This window comes from Bos grunniens, chromosome 5 (genome assembly GCF_055505025.1).
Source record: "Bos grunniens cultivar Pamir isolate PY7600 chromosome 5, Bosgru_T2T1.0, whole genome shotgun sequence".
Lineage (NCBI taxonomy): Eukaryota > Metazoa > Chordata > Mammalia > Artiodactyla > Bovidae > Bos > Bos grunniens.
The window spans coordinates 53,396,308-53,402,328 of record NC_141169.1 but is presented as its reverse complement, the minus strand read 5'-3'; the positions used below and the strand labels follow the sequence as shown (position 1 = coordinate 53,402,328).

At 38.7% G+C, this 6,021-nt stretch overlaps 1 pseudogene; it reads left to right on the top strand.

Annotated features, from left to right (window-relative positions):
* Positions 1-2,314: 2,314 nt before the first annotated feature.
* Positions 2,315-2,798, top strand: LOC147371949 (histone H2B type 2-E-like; annotated as a pseudogene).
* Positions 2,799-6,021: the final 3,223 nt, after the last annotated feature.

The following is a 6,021-nucleotide window of genomic DNA, read 5'->3' as shown; positions in this document are numbered from 1 at the left end:
CACTTTCACTTTCATCAAGAGGCTTTTTAGTTCCTCTTCACTTTCTGCCATAAGGGTGGTGTCATCTGCATACCTGAGGTTATTGATATTTCTCCCGACAATCTTGATTCCAGCTTGTGCTTCTTCCAGCCCAGTGTTTCTCATGATGTACTCTGCATATAAGTTAAATAAGCAGGGTGACAACATACAGCCTTGACGAACTCCTTTTCCTATTTGGAACGAGTCTGTTGTTCCATGTCCAGTTCTAACTGTTGCTTCCTGACCTGCATACAGATTTCTCAAGAGGCATATCAGGTGGTCTGGTATTCCCATCTCTTTCAGAATTTTCCACAGTTGATTGTGATTCACACAGTCAAAGGCTTTGGCATAGTCAATAAAGCAGAAATAGATGCTTTCTGGAACTCTCTTCCTTTTTCGATGATCCAGTGGATGTTCGCAATTTGATCTCTGGTTCTTCTGCCTTTTCAAAAACCAGCTTGAACATCAGGAAGTTCATGGTCCACGTATTGCTGAAGCTCCAAGCCAGGCGGCTTGGAGAATTTTGAACATTACTTTACTAGCATGTGAAATGAGTGCAATTTTGCGGTAGTTTGAGCATTCTTTTGCATTGCCTTTCTTAGGGATTGGAATGAAAACTGACCTTTTCCAGTCCTGTGGCCACTGCTGAGTTTTCCAAATTTGCTGGCATATTGAGTGCAGCACTTTCACAGCATCATCTTCCAGGATTTGAAATAGCTCAACTGGTATTCCATCACCTCTACTACCTTTGTTCGTAGCGATGCTTCCTAAGGCTCACTTGACTTCACATTCCAGGACGTCTGGCTCTAGGTCAGTGATCACACCATCATGATTATCTTGGTCATGAAGATCTTTTTTGTACAGTTTTTGTGTGTATTCTTGCCACCTCTTCTTAATATCTTTTGCTTCTGTTAGATCCGTACCATTTCTCTGCCTTCTCGAGCCCATCTTTGCATAAAATGTTCCCTTGGTATCTCTAATTTTCTTGAAGAGATCTCTAGTCTTTCCCATTCTGATGTTTTCCTCTTTGCATTGATCGCTGAGGAAGGCTTTCTTATCTCTTCTTGCTATTCTTTGGAACTCTGCATTCAGATGCTTATATGTTTCCTTTTCTCCTTTGCTTTTTGCTTCTCTTCTTTTCATAGCTATTTGTAAGGCCTCCCCAGACAGCCATTTTGCTTTTTTGCATTTCTTTTCCATGGGGATGGTCTTGATCCCTGTCTCCTGAACAATGTCATGAACCTCTGTCCATAGTTTTTCAGGCACTCTATCTATCAGATCTAGGCCCTTAAATCTATTTCTCACTTCCACTGTACAATCATAAGGGATTTGATTTAGGTCGTACCTGAATGGTCTAGTGGTTTTCCCTACTTTCTTCAATTTCAGTCTGAATTTGGCAATAAGGAGTTCATGATCTGAGCCACAGTCAGCTCCCGTTCTTGTTTTTGCTGACTGTGTAGAGCTACTCTTATTTTATGCTCAAGAAATATGTGGAGAGAGTGATTAAAAGACATTAGGCAAATTTTAGGCATTGGGCAAGAATATTTCTTTACCTGAAAGAATGAATAAAATATTCTTAACCAACTGCAATATAAACTTGAATTTTCTGGTTTTGTAACTATCTTTACATTAGCATGTGACTATAGAACTCACACCTAACTGGCTTAGAATAAAACTGTCCCCCCAAATTAGGTTTTATATTTAAGACTAGCTATGTTTTTCAGATTAAAAACAGAAGTTAGAACCACTGAGAAGCACTGCCAGTTCTCTTGTCAACCATAAGCATCACCATCCTGACTCCCTGCAACATCTTTCAAACCAATCTCCCTCCATCTGCGTTTGTTTTACTCTTTACAAGACATGTTTGATGTCTTGTCAAGTTATGCCTAGCTTTCTAGCCAATGCCACATCATTCTCATTCTTCTTCAAACTCTGCTCACTGAGACTTTCATTTAATCCTTGAAATTACACCTCAGGGCTTTTGCACCATCCTTTCTCTGACCAGTATACGATACCATAACTTTCCCTTAGTTAATACCCATGTATATCTCGCTCACCACAAGTATGGACAATTTGGAAATCAGTAATATTTGCTTCATGAGACAGAATAACTGATTAAAAGCAACTTTTACAAGCCTTGAGTTTATTGTAATATATTATAATAGTGATTTGGGCTTCCCTTGTGGCTCAGCTTGTAAAGAATCCAACGGGGAGACCTGGGTTCGATCCCTGGATTGGGAAGATCTCCTGGAGAAAGCAAAGGTACCCACTCTAGTATTCTGGCCTAGAGAATTCCATGGATTGCATAGTCCATGGGGTTGCAAAGAGTAGGACACTACTGAGTGACTTTCCCTTTCTAATAGAACCGGCTAAGTCTGCTCCTTCCCCTAAAAAGGGCTCTAAAAAAGCTGTGACCAAGGCCCAGAAGAAGGACGGCAAGAAGCACAAGCGCAGCTGCAAGGAGAGCTACTCCATGTATGTGTACAAGGTGCTGAAGCAAGTCCATCCGGACATCAGTATCTCGTCCAAGGCCATGGCAATCATGAACTCCTTCATCAATGACATTTCTGAGTGCATCGCTGGCAAGGCATCGTGCCTGATGCATTCATTACAACAAGCACTCGACTATCGCATCCAGGGAGATCCAGACTGCCTTGTGCTTGCTGCTACCTGGGGAGCTGGCCAAGCACTCTGTGTCCGAGGGCACTAAGGCTGTCACCAAGTATACCAGCTCCAAGTAAATATAATATGCCTAGCCGCTGTTAATGGAGAAGGCAATGGCACCCCACTCCAGTACTCTTGCCTGGAAAATCCCATGGATGGAGGGCCTGGTGGGCTGTAGTCTACGGGGTCGCTAAGAGTCGGACATGACTGAGCGACTTCACTTTCACTTTTCACTTTAGCATTACAATTACATCAAGCCTCTAGGTTGCTTTGATTCTCTTGGTAACAAGATGGCTCTTGCAACTCAGCTTCAATCCTTCCAAAGGCTGGGGAAAGGAGGTGTAGGGTTGGGCAGAAAAATTAGCTTTCTTAATAGTAGAAATAAGAATATTTTCTATAGCATGCTCGGAAAACAACTTCTTTCACTTCATTCAACAGAATTCAACAAGCAACCACCCTTGTAGTCAAAAAATTCAAGGGAGTACAAAGTGAGCTTCTGGCAAAGAAAAATATGCATCCTCATGTAACTGAATATTCTGTCATCCAGAACAAAGTCAAGTTCTCTTAGTAAAGATGAGAGGAACAGCTATGAGTTAGCAACTAACTGTTTGTCATCATTACTGTTTTCGTAGTAATTTGATTTCTGTGTGTCATTTCCACTGAGACTCTAAGCCTCATAAAGTCAGGAACTGGAGATGACTGGCTCACTGCTAGGACCCCAGGACTTAACAATATAAAAGTGAAATATAAATGATCTCCTAAACATAGTCACTGTGAAAATTCAAATTTCACACAGAAATAAAAACAATAAGCTTAATACAAGGCTTTTTTTTTTTTTTTTAGAGGTGTTCTTCCCAGGGGATAGTTAATAACACCAAGAGACATTTTTGATGATCACAAGGACAGGGGGAGATACTGTGTGCATTGAGCAGGTAAAGGACAGGAATTTTGCCAAATGTGTTACAATACATATTAATAGATAGCTCCTACACAAAAACTTGTCCCATCTAAACTATTGTAATAACAGGTCTATGCCCACAGTACCAAGGCTGAAAAACTCTTGCTTAAGCCTGTTTCATTAAATTTGTAGTATTCTAGAAAGAATGAAATATAGCTTCAGCAACCACTTTTCCTATTTTACCTTCACACCATCTCCCTTTCTGTCATTTTTCTGAGAGAAAGAAAAACACATAGAATATATACAATAGAATCAGAGAAGGCAATGGCAACCCACTCTAGTACTCTTGCCTGGAAAATCCCATGGATGGAGGAGCCTGGAAGGGTCCATGGGGTCGCTGAGGATCGGACACGACTGAGCGACTTCACTTTCAGTTTTCACTTTCATGCATTGGAGAAGGAAATGGCAACCCACTCCTGTTCTTGTCTGGAGAATCCCAGGGATGGGGGAGCCTGGTGGGCTGCCGTCTATGGGGTCGCACAGAGTCGGACACAACTGAAGTGACTTAGCAGCAGAAGCAGTAGCAGCATACAATAGAATATATACAACATATACATTGTATCACTGCTCCTGATTGAGTTTGAAAAGTTCAGGACCAGCACCCCCAGGATGTGTCAGAAAGGCATTTGTATTCCCTGTTCTCCTGTACGTCTCAGAGCCCATCCTTATAATCTAGGATGATTTTGCCTCAAGATCCTTAACTTAATTCCATCTTCAAAGAGCCTTTTTCCAAATGAGATAACATTTATAGATTCCAGGGATTTGATGAAGGTATCTTTTTGAAACTCATTTTTCACCTTACCACATCAATCATTTGATATTTTCTTTTATTTTGAAGATGAGCTTTTAAAAGATTCCATATCTCAGTCATTTGATCATAGAAAGGCTACTTTTGATTTAAAATATAATCCATATTTACATGTCTATGTCTAAATGACCTGTTAGTTACAAAAGTCTCAACCATTTGTTGCTTTGCTATAGGGATATTTTACCCCTCTGTTATAGAATTGACAAATACCTTGCTCATTACCTGTTAACATCATCTGTTTATCCTTTCACAATTAACAGTATTAAACAGAGTATTAAGAGATAACTAGAACATTCTTTCTCAATACTGAAATCTGCTGTCTTGGTCTTATACACCATGGTGTGTGTGTTATCCTATGAAATGTCCTCTGACATTTTAATCTTTCTTATTGTTAAAAACTGAATTTTTTTGCAAATATTTCCAAATATATTTCCTTATTAAACTGATTTGCACTATGATTAAATATCTTAATTTCTCAAGGGAATTTCAAAAGGAAGAAATTATCTTTATATGGTGAGATACAGTACACAAATTTATTGTGATCATTTTGAAATGTATAGAAAAAAAATCACTATGCTTTATAATAGGAACTAACAAGAGTTGTAGGTCATTTATACTTCAAAAAGAAACAAATAAACTCATAGAAATGGTGATCAGATTTGTTGTTCCCAGAGGCAGGGTATAGGGAGAGTAGGGATGTGGATAAAGACAGTGGAAAAGTACCTTAAAAAAAATGAATACTAGGGATTTAGTGTACAATGATAGGTGGCAGAGTGGTAAAGAATCCATCTGCCAATGAAGGAGATGCAGGAGATGTGGGTTTGATACCTGGGTCACAAAGATTCACTGGAGGAGGAAATGGCAACCCACTCCAGTATACTTGCCTGGGAAATCCCATGGATGTAGGAGCCTGGCAGACTACAGTTCATAGCATCACAAAGAGTCAGACATGACTGAGCACAATGATAATGAAAAAGTGATAAATACAATTAATATTGCTGTATGTTATAGATAAAAATTAAGAGAGTAAATACTAAGAGTTCCCATTACACATAAAAAGTGTTTCCTATTTCTTTACTTTTGTATCTATATGGATAATGAATATTTAGTAAACTTATTGTGATAGTCATTTCATGATGTAAGTCAAATCATTATGTTTTGCACTTTAAATTTATATAGAGCTGTATGTCAATTACATCTCAATAAAACCAAAAGAAAAAAAGTGTATATCTGCACTTTTTAATTTAATTTTCATTGTATATCTAATAAAATATGTATTAACAAGCATATAAAAGGGTTGATAAAGAACTTCCCTCCACCATCCTAGGTTCTGTGACTAGGATCTATCTATTGAATTGACAAAAGACAGATTAACAAGAGAAAAGCATAGAAATTTTATTATTCTTCCATACACGTAAGAGCATTCATAGGAAAAAGTGAAAATCCAAAGAAGCAATTAGGCTTGAGATAGCTTATAGGCTTCTTAACAAAGAATAAGTTTGAAGAGAAGAGACAAGACAAAGGAAAAGAGTACTAAGTCTCCAGGGGTGATAACCTACAGGAAAGTAACTTG